The following is a 24,159-nucleotide window of genomic DNA, read 5'->3' as shown; positions in this document are numbered from 1 at the left end:
TGGTGTTTTGACTGATGTTTTTTGTCGTTGAAACACTCTCAGCTCCGCTCGCAAAGGGGCAGATTCTCAGAATCTGCCCCTTTGCGACCGGTATTTTTGCATTTGGGATGCATCATCCCAAGTGCAAAAATCGCAAATTGAGAAATCGTTAAATTGCGATTTTTTGCATTTAAGGAATCTCAAATTGAGATTCCTTAAATGCAATGCATGAAAGTTTCAAAAATAGTGAATTCGCTAATAGGGCACTCAAATTACCATAAAGTACAACTTCATGGTAATTTGGAAATAGTTTGAAAAGTGCACGAAAGTGCATTTTTCAAAGTTTCATGTTGCGCACATACATGCCCTAAGGGCATGTGTGTGCGCAACATATGTGCACAGATCAATTTCAGGGTGGCAACAGGGTGTCCTTTGGACACCCCTGCACCCTTGAAATCGCAATCTCAATTTGCAATTCCTTAATTGCGTTTCGCATATTGAGATTGTCTTCCCATTCATTCCTATGGGCCTCTAGGCCCATAGGAATGAATGGGGAGGTATTCCTTAATTGCGAGTCGCAATTTGCGAGTCGCAATTAAGGAATTCTAAGAAACAGCTATTTTTTTGTGATTTCTTGATGTATTCCATTTTGCTATTCCTTAATAGCGAATCGGTATTTTTCGCTATTAAGGAATCGCAAAATGGGTTGTTGATGCATCTGGGGGTCTGTCTTTAAATGTATTATATTTTTAAATACTTTTCGATTGATATGTTGTGCTTGAAAACTAAAATCTGAAATATAGCTAATCTTGCCTCAATAAAATTATATGACGTAATAAATTACTATTTTAATTCCAGTCCTATAATTCTCGGGATAAGATACTTGTCACAGCGCATTGGCATATGAGAAGGCCTCTTTTATTCAGTTTTAATGTACCCAACTAGTATTGTTCCTAAATATTGCGCATTTTATAGTGCCTACTCAACATTTGTATAATCACCGAGCACTTTTGCGATCTGGGTTCCCTTCAGAGCAGTAGGATTATCATTGAATGGAGTGAAAATGGTCTGTTGAAATTGTTTTGTTTCATTCATTAGGGGCGATTTAAAGACTATCAAGATGTCTGCCACACTGCGTGACGCAACATGCGTGTTAGAATATGGTGGCCATCTTGAACGCATGATATCACGTTTTATTCTATACTTTCAAGATGGCTCCTGTGTTGCGTCACGCCACAATATATCACCCAATGTGGCAAGCATCCGGAGGTAGCGTTTAATTACTTCTGTCCCTGCTATTGGCTGTGCCAATCTCGGAACTTTTTTAAAGCATCCAACAGTGGCAAAGCCAATAGGGGAGACTAAAAAGCATTGGCAATACGGGAACATTTGGTTTTCCCTTGCTTGTTCATTAGGGTATCACTACTGAATCAAGACTTCAGAAATGAATCAATAGAAGATCATAACAATGGTGCGCTATGAATTACACCCAAACTAAACTATTACCACTCAAACTAAAATGAGGGATACATTATTCTGTGGGAATTATTATATTTTGCTTCTGTATTCATCTGCCACTGGACAGGTTTTAGAGGTTCAGCCAGCCATGGCTTCCTAGCTCATATCACTTGCATTCTGACACATGTTGTTCTATTGTTATTTTAGTATCAAATAAACGTCAACTACCAGAATGCCTTTGCATTGGCTGCTAGGAAAACAAGTTCACATCTGATGTGGGAGATCAGAAACCTTTTATACGCGTGGAACTCAACAGACATTCTATACAGGAAATCTCACTGGTATTTTTAGAGGTGCGATTCCCGCACACGCTGATAATGAAGCACCTGCAGACAGTGTGTGAGAGGAGTTTGGAAGCGAAGGGCTGCCCGGTTTACTATGACTGCTGTGTGTTGGAAAGGGGACTATGCTGGCCGCGTGCTCACAGAAAGCTGCAGCTGGATTGGGTTTTCTCTGTTTATGAAAAGAGTTTATTAGATTGTACTGTAAGGGGAAGCCTCTTTGACTCTGGCTGCTGAAATCAGAGGTGTTTTAAATAGAATTCTGTCATGCTCAGTGCTATAAAAATATATTATGCTCTCCATCCACAGGGCTAAGGGAGATTTCATAGAAAAGTATTTTGTCCTGTGTCCATCCGTACACTAGCAGAGTAGCGCAGGTTCTGACTCCATCCCTGAGTGCAGGTTCCGCGCTCCCTGCATGCGTGACTCCTTCCCTGAGTGCAGGTTCCGCACTCCCTGCATGCGTGACTCCACACCTGAGCGTAGGTTCCGTGCTCCCTGCATGCGTGGCTCCATCCCTGAGCGTAGGTTCCGCGCTCCCTGCATGCGTAGCTCCATCCCTGAGTGCAGGTTCCGCACTCCCTGCATGCGTGACTCCATCCCTGAGCGTAGGTTCCGCGCTCCCTGCATGCGTGGCTCCAACCCTGAGCGCAGGTACCACGCTCCCTGCATGCGTGACTCCATCCCTGAGCGTAGGTTCCGTGCTCCCTGCATGCGGGGCTCCATCCCTGAGCGCAGGTTCCGCGCTCCCTGCATGCGTGACTCCATCCCTGAGTGCAGGTTCCGCACTCCCTGCATGCGTGACTCGATCCCTGAGCGCAGGTTCCGCGCTCCCTGCATGCGGGGCTCCATCCCTGAGCGTAGGTTCCGCGCTCCCTGCATGCGTAGCTCCATCCCTGAGTGCAGGTTCCGCACTCCCTGCATGCGTGACTCCATCCCTGAGCGTAGGTTCCGCGCTCCCTGCATGCGTGGCTCCAACCCTGAGCGCAGGTACCACGCTCCCTGCATGCGTGACTCCATCCCTGAGCGTAGGTTCCGTGCTCCCTGCATGCGGAACTCCATCCCTGAGCGCAGGTTCCGCGCTCCCTGCATGCGTGACTCCATCCCTGAGTGCAGGTTCCGCACTCCCTGCATGCGTGACTCGATCCCTGAGCGCAGGTTCCGCGCTCCCTGCATGCGGGGCTCCATCCCTGAGCGCAGGTTCCGCGCTCCCTGCATGCGTGACTCCATCCCTGAGTGCAGGTTCCGCACTCCCTGCATGCGTGACTCCACACCTGAGCGTAGGTTCCGCGCTCCCTGCATGCGTGGCTCCATCCCTGAGCGTAGGTTCCGCGCTCCCTGCATGCGTAGCTCCATCCCTGAGTGCAGGTTCCGCACTCCCTGCATGCGTGACTCCATCCCTGAGCGTAGGTTCCGCGCTCCCTGCATGCGTGGCTCCAACCCTGAGCGCAGGTACCACGCTCCCTGCATGCGTGACTCCATCCCTGAGCGTAGGTTCCGTGCTCCCTGCATGCGGGGCTCCATCCCTGAGCGCAGGTTCCGCGCTCCCTGCATGCGTGACTCCATCCCTGAGTGCAGGTTCCGCACTCCCTGCATGCGTGACTCGATCCCTGAGCGCAGGTTCCGCGCTCCCTGCATGCGGGGCTCCATCCCTGAGCGTAGGTTCCGCGCTCCCTGCATGCGTAGCTCCATCCCTGAGTGCAGGTTCCGCACTCCCTGCATGCGTGACTCCATCCCTGAGCGTAGGTTCCGCGCTCCCTGCATGCGTGGCTCCAACCCTGAGCGCAGGTACCACGCTCCCTGCATGCGTGACTCCATCCCTGAGCGTAGGTTCCGTGCTCCCTGCATGCGGGGCTCCATCCCTGAGCGCAGGTTCCGCGCTCCCTGCATGCGTGACTCCATCCCTGAGTGCAGGTTCCGCACTCCCTGCATGCGTGACTCGATCCCTGAGCGCAGGTTCCGCGCTCCCTGCATGCGGGGCTCCATCCCTGAGCGCAGGTTCCGCGCTCCCTGCATGCGTGACTCCATCCCTGAGTGCAGGTTCCGCACTCCCTGCATGCGTGACTCCACACCTGAGCGTAGGTTCCGCGCTCCCTGCATGCGTGGCTCCATCCCTGAGCGTAGGTTCCGCGCTCCCTGCATGCGTAGCTCCATCCCTGAGTGCAGGTTCCGCACTCCCTGCATGCGTGACTCCATCCCTGAGCGTAGGTTCCGCGCTCCCTGCATGCGTGGCTCCAACCCTGAGCGCAGGTACCACGCTCCCTGCATGCGTGACTCCATCCCTGAGCGTAGGTTCCGTGCTCCCTGCATGCGGGGCTCCATCCCTGAGCGCAGGTTCCGCGCTCCCTGCATGCGTGACTCCATCCCTGAGTGCAGGTTCCGCACTCCCTGCATGCGTGACTCGATCCCTGAGCGCAGGTTCCGCGCTCCCTGCATGCGGGGCTCCATCCCTGAGCGCAGGTTCCGCGCTCCCTGCATGCGTGCATCCATCCCTGAGCACAGGTTCCGCGTTCCCTGCATGCAGGACTCCATCCCTGAGTGCAGGTTCTGCGCTCCCTGTATGCAGGACTCCATCCCTGAGTGCAGGTTCCGCGCTCCCTGCATGCGTGACTCCATCCCTGAGCGCAGGTTCCGCGCTCCCTGCATGCGGGGCTCCATCCCTGAGTGCAGGTTCCGCGCTCCCTGCATGCGGGACTCCATCCCTGAGCGCAGGTTCCGCGCTTCCTGCATGCGGGACTCCATCCCTGAATGCGGGTTCCGCGCTCCCTGTATGCGTGACTCCATCCCTGAGCGTAGGTTCCGCGCTCCCTGCATGCGGGACTCCATCCCTGGGTGCAGGTTCCGCGCTCCCTGCATGCGGGACTCCATCCCAGAGTGCTAAGATGTGAGTACCGTACAGCCCCTGCCATTGGTCGGTTTGTTTCTGCTACATTAAGCTGGTTTTCGACTCTCATTCTGGACTAGGATTCCCAGAGACTTGGCTGTGTGGGTTGTCCGAATGTGTGCCACAGACCTGTAGTTTCCTTTTTGCAGTTTGTCCAGTCTTATCCTGGTAGGCTGACAATGCCTGGTGAAAATTCCTGTCAAACAATGGGAAAGGGAACTTCTTGCAACTGGAGAACATTTATTTTATGTGCCCACATATCCCATCAGTCCGTTTCACATTCATTCATTCATTCCGGCTGGCTCGTCTGTCAAAGTCCTGGGAACTGTGCCTCTGTTAAAGACACTCAATGTGTGATCCTGGTGCTGCGCCTGTAATCCTACTTATCACTAGATCCACTTCTGAACACAATGTGCCGCATCAGTTTAATGGGGTTGGTTCCACTGAATTTTGGAGTGTGGGGACTCTCTGATACTTACATGAGAGGAGTCATTTGTATGCTACTAAAATGAAACCTTATCTTGGAACCAGCTCACATAGGGGTTCCTCAGGAAACCTGGTGATTAGCTCCTTCCCGTCTAAAGTTTTATCCTATTCTGGCCACCAGCACCTCACACACAGGTACCAGTTAGCTCCAGTCTCAACGTGATGTCATCACAGACTCATTTCAGTCAGCTTCAGGCTTAACTTTCTATGATGACAACACAGACTCTGCTTTCAGTCAGTTTCAGCCTCAACAGTCTATGATGACGTTACAGACTCATCGCTTTCAGACAGCTCCAGCCTCAACATTCTGCACCACATCATAGAGTTATAGCTTCCAGTCCGCTTCAGCATCAATATTCCATAATAACATCACAAACTTAAAGCTTCCAATCGCCTTCAGAATCAGCATTCTATAATCATATCACGCAGACTCGGAGGTGTCAATCAGCTTCAGCATTAACATCCCATAATAACATTACAGACTTAGTGCTTTCACTCAACTTCAGCGTCAATATTCTTGAAAGAAATCACAGACTTTCAGTCAGCACCAGCCACAACATTCCATAATTACATCACACACAATGCTTTCAGTAACCACCAGCCTCGACATTCCATAATGACATAACACACAATGCTTTCAGTCACCACCAGCCTCAACATTCCATGATGACATCACACACAATGTCTTCAGTCACCACCAGTCTCAACATTCCATGATGACATCACACACAATGCTTTCAGTCACCACCAGCCTCAGCATTCCATGGTGACATCACACACAATGTTTTCAGTCACTACCAGCCTCAACATTCCATGATGACATCACACACAATGCTTTCATTCACCACCAGCCTCAACATTCCCTGATGATATCACACACAAGAATTTCAGTCAGCACCAGCCTCAACATTCCATGATGACATCACAGACAATGCTTTCAGTCACCACTAGCCTCAACATTCCATGATGACATCACACACAATGCTTTCAGTCAGCACCACCCTCAACATTCCATGATGACGTCACACACAATGTCTTCAGTCACCACCAGCCTCAACATTCCATGATGATATCACACACAATACATTTAGTCAGCAACAGCCTTTATATTCCATGATGACATCACAACCTACTCTTTGCCCCTAGAATGATCTCCCGTGGACAATCACACACTGCATTTGCACAGACGAAACCTCAGTCCAACTTCCCCCCCCCCCCCCCCCCCCCAACAAAGGCACAACCGCAAAGCTCTTCTGAACCCACTGTCCGCCTAAGAGTATAAGGGCTCCCAGTGCAGCCCTACTCTACACCAGCCTTCGAACTCCTTGAGACAGATTACCTGAGTGAGCGCACACCTTCTATGCGCTACCGATGCAGACAGAGCGTTAGATATAAGTAGAGGCAGACAGAAAGATAGACAGTAGATAGAGAGACCCGCAAGCACATACAGACAAGTGGATAGAGAGTCAGGCACAGAGGCTGGTAGACAAAGGTGCATAGGCACGCAGGTGGCTTGACAGACAGACGGACACACACAGATACACAGACACATGGCTCATCAGACAGGCAGCTTGCAGGCGGGGCACTCTCTGCCGGCGCTGAGTTCGCTCCCAGCTCTCCGGAGATGTCTCCATGAGCGGGGTCCATCAGATAAAACCACAGACAGGGTCTGCATGGAATGTTTACAAAGCGCGGCCATTAGCAGCACCGAGGCAAACACTGCCCCCCTCCCCCTCGCCTGCTTTCCTGGAAGTCACAGGGGCTAATCGGGGAGGCGCACTGGGGGTTTCTAAAAGCACCCTATACCGTTCTACCCTCTCTGCTGCCTGAGGTCTGATCACACAAGAGCAGACTGACTCCGACCCAGCCCAGTACCACAGTCCTCCCCATGACACGAGAAAAGTCACTAATGGGCAGACTGACCCCGGCCCAGCCCAGGCGCTATTCTCTCCATGGCACATTGAAACGTCACTAATGGGCAGACTGACCCCGGCCCAGCCCAGGCGCTGTTCTCTCAATGGCACGAGCACCGTGACCTGTTGGCAGACTGACCCCGGCCCAGCCCAGGCACTGTACTCTCCATGGCACATTAAAACGCCACTACTGGGCAGACTGACCCCGGCCCAGCCCAGGCGCTGTATTTTCCATGGCACGAGAAACGTCACTACTGGGTAGACTGACCCCGGCCCAGCCCAGGCGCTGTACTCAGTCTCTCCATGGCACGAGAAACGTCATTACTGGGCAGACTGACCCCGGGCCAGCCCAGGCACTGTACTTTCCTTGGCACGAGCACCGTAACCTGTGGTCAGACTGACCCCGACCCAGCCCAGGCGCTGTTCTCTCCAGACTGACCACGGCCCAGCCCAGTCCAGTTCTATCTATGGCACGAGAGGTGTGACCTGTGGACAGACTGACCCCGACCCTGCCCAGGCGCTGTACTCTCCATGGCACGAGACACGTCACTTCTGGGCAGACTGACCCTGACCCAGCCTAGGCGCTGTACTCTCCATGGCACGAGACACGTCACTCTGGGCAGACTGACCCCGACCCAGCCCAGTCGCTGTACTCTCCATGGCACGAGAAACGTAATTACTGGACAGACTGACCCCGTCCCAGCCCAGGCACTGTCTCCATGGCACATTGACCCGTCACTACTAGGCAGACTGACCCCGGCCCAGCCCAGGCGCTGTACTCTCCATGGCACGAGCACCGTGACCTGGCTGTGGGCCGACTGACACCGGCCCAGCACAGACGCTGTCCCCTCTGTGACGCAAGAAACATTCCTTGGGAGCAGACTGACGCTGCCCCAGTCCAGTGTACCTCTGTGACGCAAGAACCATGCCTTAGGAGCAGACTGACCCAGCCCGATGTCCCGTCTGTGACGTAAGAACCATTCCTTGGGAGCAGAATGACCCAGCCCCAGCCCAGTGTACCTCTGTGATGCAAGAACCATGCATTGGGAGCAGACTGGTGCTGCCCCAGCCCAGCGTCCCCTCTGTGACGCAAGAACCATTCCTTGGGAGCAGACTGAACCTGTCCCAGCCCAGAGCCCATCTGGGCGTAAGAAACATCCTTAGTAGCACACTGACCCAGCCCAGCGTCCCCTCTGTGACGCAAGAACGTAAGAAACATCCTTGGTAGCAGACTGACCCAGTCCAGCGTCCCCTCTGTGACGCAAGAACCATGCCTTGGGAGAAGATTGACGCTACCCCAGCCCAGTGCCCCCCCTCTATGACGTAAGAACCATTCCTTGGTAGCAGACTGACCCAGCCCCAGCCCAGCGTCCCCTCTGTGACGCATGAACCATTCCTTGGGAGCAGACTGACCCTGTCCCAGCCCAGCGCCCATCTGTGACGTAGAATCATGCCTCGGGAGCAGGGTGACCCTGCACCAGCCCAGCGCCCCTCTGTGACGCGAGAACCATTCCTTGGGAGCACACTGTCCCTGTCCCAGCGTCCCCTCTGTGACGCAAGAACCATTCCTTGGGACCAGACCGACCCTGTCCCAGCCCAGCGCCCCTCTGTGACGCAAGAACCATTCCTTGGGAGCAGACTGACCATGTCCCAGCCCAGCGCCCCTCTGTGACGCAGAATCATGGCTCGGGAGCGGGGTGGCCCAGACCAGCGCCCCTCTGTGACGCAAGAACCGTGCCTTGGGACCAGACCGACCCTGTCCCAGCCCAGCGCCCCTCTGTGACGCAAGAACCATTCCTTGGGAGCAGACTGACCATGTCCCAGCCCAGCGCCCCTCTGTGACGCAGAATCATGCCTCGGGAGCGGGGTGACCCAGACCAGCGCCCCTCTGTGACGCAAGAACCGTGCCTTAGGACCAGACCGACCCTGTCCCAGCCCAGCGCCCCTCTGTGACGCAAGAACCATTCCTTGGGAGCAGACTGACCATGTCCCAGCCCAGCGCCCCTCTGTGACGCAGAATCATGCCTCGGGAGCAGGGTGACCCTGCACCAGCCCAGCGCCCCTCTGTGACGCAAGAACCGTTCCTTGGAACCAGACCGACCCTGTCCCAGCCCAGCGCCCCTCTGTGACGCAAGAACCAGTCCTTGGGAGCAGACTGACCCTGTCCCAGCCCAGCGCCCATGTGTGACGCAGAATCATGCCTCGGGAGCAGGGTGACCCAGCCCAGCGCCCCTCTGTGACGCAGAACCATTCCTTGGGAGCAGACTGACCATGTCCCAGCCCAGCGCCCCTCTGTGACGCAGAATCATGCCTCGGGAGCAGGGTGACCCTGCACCAGCCCAGCGCCCATCTGTGATGTAAGAACCATTCCTTGGGAGCAGACCGACCCTGTCCCAGCCCAGCGCCCATTTGTGACGCAGAATCATGCCTCGGGAGCAGGGTGACCCTGCAGCAGCCCAGCGCCCCTCTGTGACGCAAGAACCATTCCTTGGGAGCACACTGACCCTGTCCCAGCCCAGCGTCCCCTCTGTGACGCAGACTGTCACCTAGTTCGTCTAAACCAGGGTCCGTGCACGTGGGGTCACGGGATGCGCGTGGGAAAGGGTGTGTTTGGGCTTTTTAGCGCAATGTAGTAACGCGCCACAGAGATCGCCTCTCGGCGCTGGCCTGCTTATAGTACAAATAGGTTTGAGGTTACTGTACATACAGTTTATCTGAGGGAAATCCGCACATGATTTTAGGTAAAGGTGTAGGCTACACACAGTTCAAGAAAGGCTTCTGGCGGGGAGAGGAAGTAGCGGCTGGAGCGGTCGACCTCCAAGCAGGGGAACTGTCCCGGCTAAGTCGCTCAACTTCCTGTGATTCTGGCCAAATCGCTTAATCTCCCCGTGCCTAACAAAAATGCATGTGTCCATCAATAATGCAACTCGTGCTCATGTAAAGCGCTCTGATGCCTTCGGGTAAAGTTCGCGCTATATAAAACTCCGAAAAAAGACAAAAAAATCGCTGGACCGCCCTGTTCAGTCAGCATTCAACCCACAGGATGTCGGAGTGTTCAGAGCCTACACCGTGTCAAATAGCGCTGTTTATTGTGTTTGAAGAGCATCCGAGGTTCGCACATTCATAAAACGCGTGCAGGCCGGTGAGGCCGTAAACTTGCGGCTGGGCCCATCTGTGGCGCAGATGTGCTTGTTTTGAAGGCTTTGCCTGACCAATGAACGCACAGGGCTTCACGCTCGCTTCGGCGCTTGAAACAAACAGAACACTTCGTTCAGGATTCACCAAACTCTACCTGTTATTGGAATACAAATGTTTGTTTTGTGTTCCACCCTAAGAATACGCCCTCGTTTTTGGTATAAAACAGGCTGTTTCTTTACTGGCTCGAACCCCAGGAAATGCTGATAGGGCGCACCCCATTTGGTGTGCAAAGTCGTGCGTATTGCACAGGAACAGGAAGTGTGCACACGAGCTGCGACATTCCTGGTGGTGCAAGCAGGTAACTGACTAGAACAGTCTTGGTGTGACATTATCACTCCTGCTTGAGGCGGTGCACCAATCCCAGACCCGCTCTTCTTTAGTAATAATAATACTGATAATTAGTGTAGCGCACCACACCAGGGACTGCCTCTTGGCGCTTTTCAGGTTTGTTCCCGTGGGTGATCGTTTGTCGCTGGCCTGGGATGGAGGAGGTCCTGGCTAACCACGTCTATCCGCGGCAGGGCCTACCGTGAGGTGTAATCCTCCTGTTCCATCATGATCATCACCACTATACACCCAGGAGAATTAACAAGCCAGAGTCTCAGCAAACCCCTTAGAACAAGCATTTGCAATGCAATAGGTATCACATTTGCGAGAGTTTAAGCTAATGGGACAATGCCTTTCTGTTTTGATAATTAACACATAAATAAAAGGTATTGTCATTTACAATCCAATAGCTCAAACTCTTGTAATGCGAGACCTCGGCCGCCGTTGTACCGGGCTGCTTGGAAAGTGAAAGCGTGCATGGCACGCTGAATGCGCCTGCAGGAGGAGAAACTCATTCAAGAAAAAAGTGTTTACAGACTAAGGTACTGTGTAACAACAAAATTAAAAGGTCTGTCCTCATGGGAGGTTACGAATGAAGACTAACAAGCCTATTAACGAATCAGAAGCCAGCATTTATGAAGGACAATGACAATGACAAATATGGGCAGAAAGTGGGCTGAGCTTCAAGTCCATACTAGAATACAACATGCCTCCCAGAGCAGCACATGCGCTGCCCAGGCTCGACCTAAAAATGAATAGTACAAGTAACTGAGCCCTACAAGTGCAAGTTAGACAACTTAGTACAGAGTGCCGGGCAATATCTTCTAAGAGGAGACACATAAACACAGGCACGCCACGGTCAAAACTGACTCATGTACACTTGCTCAGCATTGTGGAAATAGACACATGGCCACTGTATACCACTGGGGAAACTGACCTATGCGCACTGGCACACCACTGGGGAAACTGGCCCATGCACACTGGCACGGCATTGTGGAAACTGACCCATGCACACTGGCACACCACTGGGGAAACTGACCTATGCGCACTGGCACACCACTGGGGAAACTGGCCTATGCGCACTGTTACACCACTGGGGAAACTGACCTATGCGCACTGGCACACCACTGGGGAAACTGACCCATGCACACTGGCACGGCATTGTGGAAACTGACCCATGCACACTGGCACACCACTGGGGAAACTGGCCTATGCGCACTGGCACGGCATTGTGGAAACTGACCTATGCGCACTGGCACACCACTGGGGAAACTGGCCTATGCGCACTGGCATGGCATTGGGGAAAATGACCTATGCGCACTGGCACACCACTGGGGAAACTGACCCATGCACACTGGCACACCACTGGGGAAACTGGCCTATGCGCACTGGCACGGCATTGTGGAAACTGACCTATGCGCACTGGCACACCACTGGAGAAACTGGCCTATGCGCACTGGCATGACATTGGGGAAAATGACCTATGCGCACTGGCACGCCACTGGGGAAAATGACCTATGCGCACTGGCACGGCATTGTGGAAACTGACCTATGCGCACTGGCACACCACTGGGGAAACTGGCCTATGCGCACTGGCACGCCACTGGGGAAAATGACCTTTGCGCACTGGCACACCACTGGGGAAACTGACCCATGCGCACTGGCACACCACTGGGGAAAATGACCTATGCGCACTGGCACGGCATTGTGGAAACTGACCTATGCGCACTGGCACACCACTGGGGAAACTGGCCTATGCGCACTGGCACGCCACTGTGGAAACTGACCTATGCGCACTGGCACACCACTGGGGAAACTGGCCTATGCGCACTGGCACGCCACTGGGGAAAATGACCATTGCGCACTGGCACGGCATTGTGGAAACTGACCCATGCGCACTGGCACACCACTGGGGAAACTAATCCAGCACACTGCCATACCATTGTGGAATCAGACCTGTGCACGCTGGCACACGATTGAATACTTACTCATGTACACTGGCACACAACTATGGAAGCTAACCCAGGTACACTAACACGCCATTGTGGAATGAAATACATGCCTCCTAGCGTGTTATAGCACTAACTAACCCATGCACACTGGCACACTATTATGGAAAATGACTCATGCATACCGGCACACCTTTGCTTAAATGTACCTATGCACACTGGCACGCTATTGCAGGAATGGACCCATGTACACCGGCACTCCATTGAGGAAACTGACCCATGCACACTGGCACACCATTGTGGAAACTTACCCAAGCACACTGGCACGCCATTTGGACACTGGCACGCAATTGTGGAAACTCACTGATGCACACTGTCATACCATTGTAGAAACTGACCCATGCACACTGGCACACCATTGCGCAAACTGACCCATGCACACTATTGCAGCAACTGACCTGTGCACACTGGCACACCATTGCAGAAACTGACCTATGCACACTGGCACAATATTATGAAAACTGACCATGCACACTGGCACGCCATTGTGGAAACTCACTGATGCACACTGGCATGCCATTGCACAAACTGAACCATGGACACTGGCACACCATTGCGGAAACTGACCGATGCACACTATTGCAGCAACTGACCTGTGCACACTGGCACACCATTGCAGAAAGTGACCTATACACACTGGCACAACATTGTGAAAACTGACCATGCACACTGGCACGCCATTGTGGAAACTCACTGATGCACACTGGCATGCCATTGCGGAAACTAACCCATGTACACTGGAACACCATTGTGGAAACTGAACCATGTACACTGGCACACCATTGTACAAACTGAACCATGTACACTGGCACACCATTGCACAAACTGAACCATGTACACTGGCACACCATTGCGGAAACTGACCGATGCACACTATTGCAGCAACTGACCTGTGCACACTGGCACACCATTGCAGAAAGTGACCTATACACACTGGCACAACATTGTGAAAACTGACCATGCACACTGGCATACCAGTGTGGAATCAGACCCGTGCGCACTGTAACAACATTGTGGAAACTGACCCATTCACACTGGCACACCATTGTCGAATCTTACCCATGTGCCCTTGCACACCATTGTGGAGACTGACCCATGGACACTTGCACACCATTGTGGAAAATGACCCATTCACACTGGCACACCATTGTCGAATCTTACCCATGTGCACTGGCACAGCATTGTGGAAACTGACCCATGCACAATGGCATACCTTTGTAAAAATTGCCCGTGCACACTGGCTCACATTGCAGAAACTGACCTATGCACACTGAGACACCATTGCACAAACCGATCCAAGCACACTGGCTCACCATTGCAGAACCCGTCTAATGCACACTGGCACACAATTGTGGAAACTGACCCTTGCACACTATTGTGGAAAATGACCCAGCACACTGGCACACCTTTGGAAAATTGGCTCGTGCACACTGGCTCACCATTGCAGAAACGGACCTATGCACACTGGCACACCATTGCAGAAACTGACCTATGCACACTGAGACACAATTGCAGAAACTGTCTCATGCACACTGGCACACCATTGTGTAAATTATTTCATATGCAGAGGTACACTATTGTGAAATAAGGCATATGCCAAAATAATTGTTTTGCTTAGATAGCTTTGTGGGTGGTAGCACACTTTACAAATGCACATAAAATAACATTGTACCAGACCTGCAATTCTGCTTAAACAAAGGTATGTGATTTAAAATGCGTTCCTTATGTCTCCGATATTGATTTCCAGTAAAAACCTTTTGGTATAGAAGTCACATAGAGGTGGTGCAGTGAACGAGAATGTGTACTGGAAATAACATTGTTTGCAGGGTTAGTGGCTGAATACAAACACAAGTGAGTGGCAGCATGCATGGTGCTGAGTCTGGAATGATTACGCTCAAGGATGTAAATGATCTTGGGTAACTACTGTAATACACCTGTTGACATGTTTCGGCCATAGGAGCTAGCTGTGTCCTAGCCCAGTCCTTCGTCGGGACAGAACAAATTAGTGACAGTATTATAAGACCGGTCTTATTTCTACTGATATATTTAATGTGACATGGAGCTTGTTCACTAAGTAGGCCTGCAAAGTAGGATAAAACCAAACCCCCATAAGCTGTTAGTAACCATAAAGTTTGGTTAAGTAACAAAAATCCATGTTTCAAACAAAATAGCTGCTTTGGACCTTAGACGTTTAAATAGTCACAACAGTTTCCATTGAGTTGTGACAGCGTAGGCTTCTCTGGATAGAAATAAATAATTGTGTATGATGCGCATTTATGAAGAAAACTCTCAACATTCCAAGCTGTGTTTTCTGACCCTAGGGGGAGTTACAGGAGTTGCACTATGCAGAACTCCACGAAGTGCAAAAACACTCTGCTGCACTACTCCGAGCTCCACAAGCAGCGGAGGTCAATAGAACAAATGCTGTGCGTGTTGATTGCACAGTGCCGGATACTTGTCTGCACTATGCAATCATTGCGAACGGCACCGTGCACAGCACAAGCGCTCCCTGCTTTCCTTTTCTGACGCTCAAGTACACTTTTACTCGAGCAGCAGTTTTCTCAGCGTGAACAGGCAGTTTCTCAACCCGAACTGTCGCAAGAATAAGCGACCACTCGCAATGAGAAACCTGACCCCCTCAGCAATAAGAAATATCGCCGGAATGTTGATTTTCCGCGCTCGCTAACTTGATGTTGACGATCGTGAACTAGGAAAAATCCAGCCAGGAGGATGATTTTCCTCGCTTGCAGATGCCAACTTGACGTTGCCAAACACGAGCGAGGGAAAAAACTACGCTCCACTACGTGGAGCAGAGTTTTTCAAAACTCTGCGAGCTCCGCGTAACTCGGAGTGTGGAAAACTCCACAAACTCCACGAGCAGATCGGAGTTCACCGCCCAGGGTTAGTGTTTTCCCATTTTCACACTACCCTACAGCAACCTGCCTGTGCAGTGTGACAAACGCAGCCCTTCAAGGAACACTTTGGTGTGCTGAGTCTCCAAAATCTGTTCTGACTCCTACATAACACTGATATTTTGCTGCTGTTATGCTGGAAAAATAGTTTAATAAACCGACTCTGTTATCAGTTGGGTTCTCCATACCCTAAGCAACAATTTGAAAGTTAACTTAGAAAGTTAATAAATGTTCTACAAACATGTTTGTGCAATTTGTAAATAACAAGTGACAGTCAACGAGGGGCTGGCTCGGTCTATCATTCTTGCAAGGCAGAGAAAACAAACGTGGTCACCTGGACAATAGTGACACCTTTTTTGTGTAGTGCTGGGAAGATGTAGGGCTGGTCCACAAAGCGCTGTTTGCAAACAGGTCAATATCGCTTAAATGTCAACTGCGGCATAGCAAGGGTGCCCAGGGCTTCAGTTTAAGCCAGGATAGCGACTCTCTACTATTAATAGATAGCCATAATTGGGGTGCAATGGACCCTTCACCCGTGAACCGGGTGCCACTGCACCTCCTGCACCAATGACAGCAAAGCCCTTGAACTCAGCTGCTTTTTCACTGGAAGAAATCCATCCAGCAGATGGAGGCCTTTATGGGGCGGTCACTTCCGTGCACGGCATTCCTGGGTTTTACTACGGCCCGGAGGGGTTCGTGAACACTACGGCTCTGTGCCAGCCTGTGCCATCTTTGGACTCTGGGGGCCTGTAGTTACGAGCCTCAGTGGTCTGGTCTGCCATTAAACCGCAGCCGCTGGCACGGATTAGCCTCACACAGCAGCCAGGCGGCGCATGCCCCAACGGGGCACCTTTTATGGCGATTGATCGGAACGGAGCCCATGGGGGAAACATGTGTGAGGGGTCAAGACGCCTGACCCCTCTCTATGACGAAGGATGTGGTCATTTTTGTCCCATTCACTGAATTGGTCTCAAACAGTGTGTCGAGTTTCTAGTCGGCTTCGGCCCAAGAAAACACACGGGGGTGGGTACTACTTCAAGACGTTGCTGTGAGGGACAGACAGCCGCGGACCTGGAATACGCACCGCTGCAACTTGCTGAGTCTTTACAACGCCATTTTTACATCGCAGTGCCTTCACTCCGTATTTATTACCACACAACTTTACACTACCTATTTAAGGTAAGTATGGGCTTGGAAGGTCCCCCCCAAAAAACATACCATTTAAATATATAGATAGATATACATTTATTTAAACTTATTTTACTCAATCCAGCAGGCGGCTTGAAAAGAGCGACTACTCACCTGTAAGTCTCTCAGGGCGCTACTCACCTGTAAGTCTCTCAGATTACTAATACTTATCTTAATTAGACTAATAATGCGCGGTACTGGCATGTGAAGTAAAAGCAAATGTGTGCTAAAACATGTGGGGTAAACAATGCGTTATAAAGGCATGCAATGTTTTTACATGCCTTGTTACATCATAGAATCTTACTGTGGAAACAGTATTTACAACTGGATTTTTACATCGCAGTGCCTTTACAACGTAGGTGTATACCACGTATTGGCCTTTACCTCATACCTTTACCACACATTTAAGGTAAGTATGAGGGACTGGGGGGTATCCCCAAAAAGATAAAAATTAAATATATACATATACTAGCAGCCCTTCCCTACCTTGTCCGGGAGCAACAGGCTTCCCTAACCCTTGCCGACCCCGACATTGTCCAGCAGCCCGGGCCCCCGCCCGGCCCGTCCCCCGCCTGCCCCGACTCCCGCCTGCCCCGACATGGGTCCCCTTACCTCAGCCACCGCTCCTCCCGCCTGTCCGCTGCTGATATACTGCTTTAAATATGTCCGCTGCTCCTCACATCACCGCTCCTCCCCCGCGCCATGTCCGCCGCTCCCTTACCTCAGCCGTCGCTCCTCCAGCCTGTCCGCTGCTCGCACCACCGCTGGCCTGTCCGCTGCTCCTCACGTCACCGCTCCTCCCCCGCGCCATGTCCGCCGCTCCTCGTCGCGCTCCAGGACGCCGCTCCTCCCCACGCTCCTGACGTGAGCACGCACGTCGCGGCCGGCGCTACTTCGGCAGGACTCCTTTTTTTTTTTTACTGTAAATTTTTTAAATAACGTTTTTGTTTAAAATTTATATAGCCTATAACCATCTACACACCCTGATGATTCCAACGGTGTATCAGGTTTGTGGATTGGCGCTGTGGTTCCCGAGTTTACCCGCCTCAAAGGCTGAAAGTTCTACCTTTATTATAGTAGTATAGATATATATTTAAACTTACCTTACTAATACTTACCCCACCCCTAAGTTAGACTAATATTGCGTGGTACTGGCATGCAAGGTAAAAACATATGCATGCTTCTTGAGTACTCTAGGATCAGGGCTGGATTAACCATTAAGCAAACTAAGCACATGCATATGGCATCAAGGGAAGGGGGGCACCACAGAAATTTTCCATTGCCGTCTTTACCCTTGACCATATAGCGCAAATTTGCAAATGTTGCAGTTAAAAAAAGTAGGAGAGAACGATTCAAATATCAATAAAGTGGCAGTATACAAGAATAAACATTTTCCATCTTATTGTAAGTTTTCTTTCATTTATAAATAGAACATCTTATCCGATTAACCGCGGCAGCAATTCCACCGCGGTGCGGCGGTTTAGCGGAGTGGGCTGGGCTGCGTCAGCCAACGGACGTGCGCCACACTATAGAGGTAGAGTTCGTGACGGACGTTGGCCGACAGAGGCATCGTAGGGGTTATTTTACGGTTTATTATTGTTTACATTCTGAATTAGATATATGGGGGGGACCAAAATATTTTGAAGCTCTTAGGTGCTCTACTGATTTTAAACCCTCCGCCGCGGCCGGAATTCGGCACCTGTGCGGCACATTCCGATCGCGGGTGTGGTCATGACGGCTTCCCGTCCGTCATCAGCACACGCCCACCGTAACTGATGACGGCCGTGAGCCGTCATCAGCACCGAAGGGGTTAATATGGCCCTGTCTAGGACATATTAAGGCAAGGTATGAGGGACACACAACTGCTGGTGCTTGATAGCCTCTGGGATGGACCTAGCCGACCTCCAACTATCACCCTGTTGAGTAATCTCACAGGGGTTGTGCTTTACCTTGGGGGGCTATGGTCATGTATGGTTGGTAACGTCTCAGGATGGGCCTTTGACATTTACAATAGTCTTCACATTGGATGACCTCATATGGGCTTGATATGGGGCAGGGCACAGATGAAATAAAGAGATGCCGGGTCAAGGCTAGCCCCTGGCATAACCTGGGGGGTGCCCCGAGGCATGGTTGGGCTTACTTGGACGCCACCGGCCTCCATATGATACCAGGGGGGTTTCGATAAGAGCTATTTCCACCTGCGTATATCACTTGCTGAAGAAGTGTGATTTCTATGAAACCCGACTGAAGAACCAACAATGTAGGCTGAATTTCTGGCTGTGGCCACTGGAGGTGCCCTTCTTACTCTACACTTGTTTTCCTGCCCATATAGGGTTTATTTGATAGGTCAGTTGACCTCGAGGATTCTGCTGTCAGTCGGAGGGTAAAACAGGGCCAGCCGACATCTGACTTGGTCTATGGTAACCCACACAATGCTATGTTGTGTTTTGAAGATTTGTAGAGCGCACTATCACCTATGACGGTATCCTGGTGCTGAGCAGGTGGGATTCTAGCCAACCCTGGGAATTAATGGTATTACTCAAAAAGCCATGTATCGGCCTTCTTGCGGAATTCAGGCCCTGAGGAGGCTCTTATGTGTTGGACTGATGTAGGAGAAGGCTCAGCCACTGAATCTGGTTTTCCATCTGCATGAGATTTGTGCAAGTGGGAGTCTGGACGAGCAAAGGCACCTGGAAGGTTTGTGAAAGCAGTTGCAATTGTTGAAGTGTGCTGGCCCACTGGTATGCACTGACTCAAATGTTTGGGTGAGGAGTTTGTATAACGCTCAGTTGTATATAGGGAGCCAGTGAAACTCTTTCAGGTGTGGTGTGATGTGAATGCGGTGTGGGAGGTTGAGAGTGATTCTGATTTCAGTGTTCTGAATGGTCTGGAGCCTGCTGTGAGTTTATTGTTAATTCCAGCATAGAAGGTGATTAGCTCGTCCAGCTGCGTGTGACAAGGGCGTGAGTGAAAGTAGTGCAGATGCTGATTGGGAGTCCTTTGAAAATGTTCCTCAGCTTTTTCAGTGCAGGGAAGTATTAGGCGATGACAGTATTTACTTAGGTGGTCATGTCAAGTTTGCTCTGTATAACAATCGCGTGGTTCTTTTGGCATGGGTGGTGGAGGTGGGTGTAGGCTCTAGCTCTGTTGGCCACCAGGTACAGTCTCACGTGAAGTGCTATTTCTATTTCGGTGTTCAGCTACAGACAATTGCTCTTCATCCAGTGGGTGGTTTCAGTCATGCATGAATTGAACTGGATCTGGGTATTGGGTACCTTGTCCGAGAGGGAGAGAATGAGTTGCATGTCATCTGCATAGGCGAGGAAGAGGACGTTGATGTCTTGAGATGCTGGCTCAAGGAATCATGTATGCTTTGCAGAGGATCAGGCTCAGGGAGGTCCTTCTGGGAGTCCGCAGATTAAGTCACAAGTGTCTGGTGACAGGCTTACTTACTGGGTCTTTCCAGCCAGGAAGGAGCAGGTCCCTCGGAGTGCATGTCCGTAGATCCCGTTGTTGTTTAGGCGTTGGCTTGGGATGGGGTGGATCACCATGTCAAACGCTGCAGAGAGGTCCAGGAGGATGAGGATCTCTCGTTTTCATCTGTCCAGAGTCACGTGGATGTCATCCATGGCAGCAATGGGGGCAGTTTCTTAACATGTGGTTAGGTCTGCAACCAGAATTAGCTGTGTCAAGGAGTTGATATTTGCTGAGGTGTTTGGTAAGGCATCCGTTGATTGGTCGGGAATGTTAGTAGAGAGATTAGTCTGTAGTTAGAGAGGTTTGCAAGATTGGTAGAGGATTTCATTAGCGATAGGAGGACAGTTGTGCGTTTCCAAGAGTCTGCGAAGGTAATGTAAAAATTGGAGGAATTCAGAACGGGTATGAGCACGGTACTTATGACTTGCACAGCCATGCACACTTTGCATGTTCCCCACCAGGCAGTAATACACAACCTGGTGTGGAATATATGCACAGGCTACCACTGCCTGTCTGAGAATGAACCACAGCACTCAGACCAATCACAATACTGCATTGCAGCGTTGTGATCGGCTAGTGGAGCCTGTTTGTGCTACCTGCTGCAAACAGGAACAGAAGAGCCGACACGTGGCAAGGCGGCAGTCTAGCAGCAAGGTAAGGAATTTAAAAAAATGTGATTTTTCTATTCCTCCCCACCCTTGCTACTCGGTGGCAGCTGCTACTGGAGATTTTGTTGCTGAAGAATTGAGAGAGATTGCTGCGGAAGTCCCACCAGTGGGTGATCTAGTGGTGGCCACTAGTGAGGTGAAATCCTTCACAATGGTAAAGATTATTTGCTTCTGTTAGTGCTGGCATCGATGCGGTCTGTCAGAGCAGGGCGTTTGGTGGTCCGGATCATGTGGTCGTAGCATCTCAGGGCGGACTAGAACGTGGTTCGGTCCGTAATAGAAAGTGTCTCATACTACTGTAGTCTCTTGCTACATAGCATGTTTCCAACTCACCATAGGGCTCTACAAACCTGGTACACCCTCTGTACTTTCCGATGTCAAGGACAGTCTCCCACCTCCTGATTCCTGCCATGCGATTCACAGTTCTGTAAAAATGCCTAAAATAAAATGTTGATCACGCACACTCCAATCTCCCCCTCCAAAAATTACCTCTGACAGCAAAGTTCAAACTGTGTTCTTAATACTTGGAGGGGGGGTTTAGAGCATGTGGCAGTTTTACATAGTCCTAATAAGAGCAGAGTTTAGAACTGTGTTTTTGTTTGCGCTATGCTATTAAATTGACACAAACGAAATGCTGATAGTCTGTCACCATACATACCAAGAGAGCCCATTCAGGCAGATTGCCTCTGCTGCAATATAAGTCGGTGAGAAATATATATATATTCTCCCGACTATGTTTTTTAAAATATCCCACTTGCCTGCTCTAAGATGTTGGCATGTATGCAACCCTTTGTTGTCATCAGCAGTCAAAGGGCATGTGATGTAACCAGCTCTACGCCTGGCATTTAAGTGAATTGACATCCATGATTTACAGAATGGTGACTCTAAAAACTGGGGCGGCTGCTATGAGCACCAGGCTGGCCCTCACAAGCGCTGCACAAGAACCTTATCGACCTGATGTGACTGAGTGTGCCCCAGCCCAACGCGCCTTGCAGAGGTGGGATATCTTAAGATTATCCAGAAAGCTGGGTCCATGTCTTCTCAGAAGTTCCACCCCAGCCCGAAAGGCTTTTCGCGTGTTTGTGATGGAAAAAGACACCAGGCCTGCCAGCTAGGCCAGGCCTAGCCTCATCAGAAGGGCCGGGCTCACAGATTTCTGCTGTTGCCATGACGCCCAGACTCAGACAGGAAATCTGGGTAGGATGGGAAGCGATCCAAAATACACACAAGGGCTCGAAAAAGCTTGAAGGAAAGAAACGAAAGAAGGGAAAAAAAGAAAAAAATCAATGAGCGAGGAGAAAAGGCCATGTGTTCTGGCGAACAAGCGGCGCAAAGTGAAAAATGCTGTGTTATTCCAAGGCCCGGCCCATGTGCGGTGGCCATTTTGAATCGCTCTATTTTTCCCACACTTTTCTTTCCACATTAAGTCCAATCTGTGAAATTTTAAGGGTCCTGTCCATTTATAAGACGGTTCAAGCGCCTTGCTTGCCAAGTTCAAATTGATGGATTAGAAAGAAAGCGTTTGTCTTAGGATAAAGAATGCGTCCTTTTTACATTACTCCCCAGTTTACTTCAGGCGCCGGTGCACCCTGGGCTTCTGCCACCAGCAACAGCACTCTGAATAGGGCACTTGTGTGGAACCATGAGTGCCAACCGCGGGGCTGTATTCCTCTTATGCGAACGTTTCATTCCAAAATACACGGAAACCATTCTTAAGGTTACCAGCTGACTCCATACCACTCGTGACACGATTTTCGAGTTCTGGCATTACATTATAACCCCATTGCGGGAAGTGCAATTCTAGATTTATATTTAAATCTCCCAATGCATTGTTGGAGTTGTAGTGTTAGAATTACATGTTAAACTTCAATGCATTGTGGGAGCTGTAGTTCTAGCAGTACATTTAATGCCCAGATGCATTAATGGAGCTGCCGTGCTCGCATCACATAAAAAACAGTGCATTGTGGGAGGTGAAGTTCTAGAATTGCATTTAAAAAAAAACAATGCATTTTGGGAGCTGTACTTGACCAACTGGTCTAAACTACCAATTCACAGCCAAGTGTAATAGGACATTTTAGGACAGCTGCTGAGTGTTGCTAGTGGCATGGAGCCTAGTGGGGGGGATTATGTATTGGGTGAAGTGTCCCAACAGCTCCAGAGTACATGGTGCACTCTTATTAAGTAGGTCAAGACCTCATGCTTAATGCCAGATTATGAAATAAGTGCCCTGTCCTGAGCACTCGCGCAAACTCTGCTGTTCTGGGGACAGTGCTGCGGTGAAAGGTGGAGCAGTGGATCACCGCAGGTAGTGGAGCTGCTTAGTGTAAAGAGAGAGCACTGGGACACCCCTCTTGTAGCTGGGAGCTTTCAGGGGGTTACTGTTTCCAATTGCCCCTTCTACTAGTCACCCTTGAGGGGAGAACTTCCCCTGTGGTTAATGTAGCTGGCTCTGTATATACTATTCCAAAATGTGGTATAGTGTGCGCAGAGTCCAGTGGAACCCCAGAGGTAGGCAGAGGGAAAAGTAGAAAGTACCTTACTCTCTGTTTGTGGTAGCGGGGGAGAGCAGTAAGGCTTTATCATAGGGTAGTGATAAGCATTGGTTGTACACACTCAATCAGCAAATGATGTCACACACTCAAAGACTGAACTCAGACCAATTTGATTTGAATAAAGTATTATTTAGTCATCATGGGTACACTAGTTTCAGTGACCATGTGGTAAAGGAAAAGAGCTAAGCATACTGTTGCAAGACTACCTTGCAATCAACCTGCAGTTGGGCAGAGAGGGTACCTGAGTAGACAACTCTAGCCACTGACCCAACTTTGGGGCAGTAAGAGAGGAGTCAGGCTGAGGTTCACTCTTTGTTTTCTGTTCCTCATCCATCACCATCGGTATAGTTTTGTCAGCCCTCTCATGGAAAAGCTGAATGCTGTTCCCTTTTGGGTGTCCTGCTTGTGCCCAGGTCAACCAAGTAGGTGACCTCACTGTGCTTTTCTAATATGGGGCAAGGGCCACTCCATCTGTCCCGTAGAGTCCTTGCTGTCACTGACACAAAACCCACATCTTTTGCCCAGGTTGTATTTCTACCAGTTCAGTTTAGGTCGAGCCTAGAACAGCGCATGCACTGTTGCTTGACTTTTAGTAAAGGGTATCTCGAAGGTGCTACCCAGGCGTTTGCTGGCTGGCTACAAACTTGAAAGTGAGTTTTGTAAAGCGCATTACTACCCGAAGGCCTCGTAGCGCTGTGTGCACGTGCACACGCTGCCATCTGCCTTTCCTTTGTTGTCAAGGGTAATTAAGCACCTCTCTCCGGGCA

The 24,159-nt window shown here is 50.7% G+C and overlaps 1 protein-coding gene across 1 annotated transcript in view; it reads left to right on the top strand.

Moving 5' to 3' along the window:
- ABTB2 (ankyrin repeat and BTB domain containing 2) overlaps positions 1 to 24,159 on the top strand; it is a 485,106-nt gene that overhangs the window by 29,762 nt on the left and 431,185 nt on the right. The window lies entirely within an intron of this gene.

The sequence above is a fragment of the Lissotriton vulgaris genome, chromosome 2_2, assembly GCF_964263255.1.
Source record: "Lissotriton vulgaris chromosome 2_2, aLisVul1.2, whole genome shotgun sequence".
Lineage (NCBI taxonomy): Eukaryota > Metazoa > Chordata > Amphibia > Caudata > Salamandridae > Lissotriton > Lissotriton vulgaris.
Note: the sequence above shows the minus strand (reverse complement) of the source record. Positions and strands in the feature narration are given on the sequence as shown.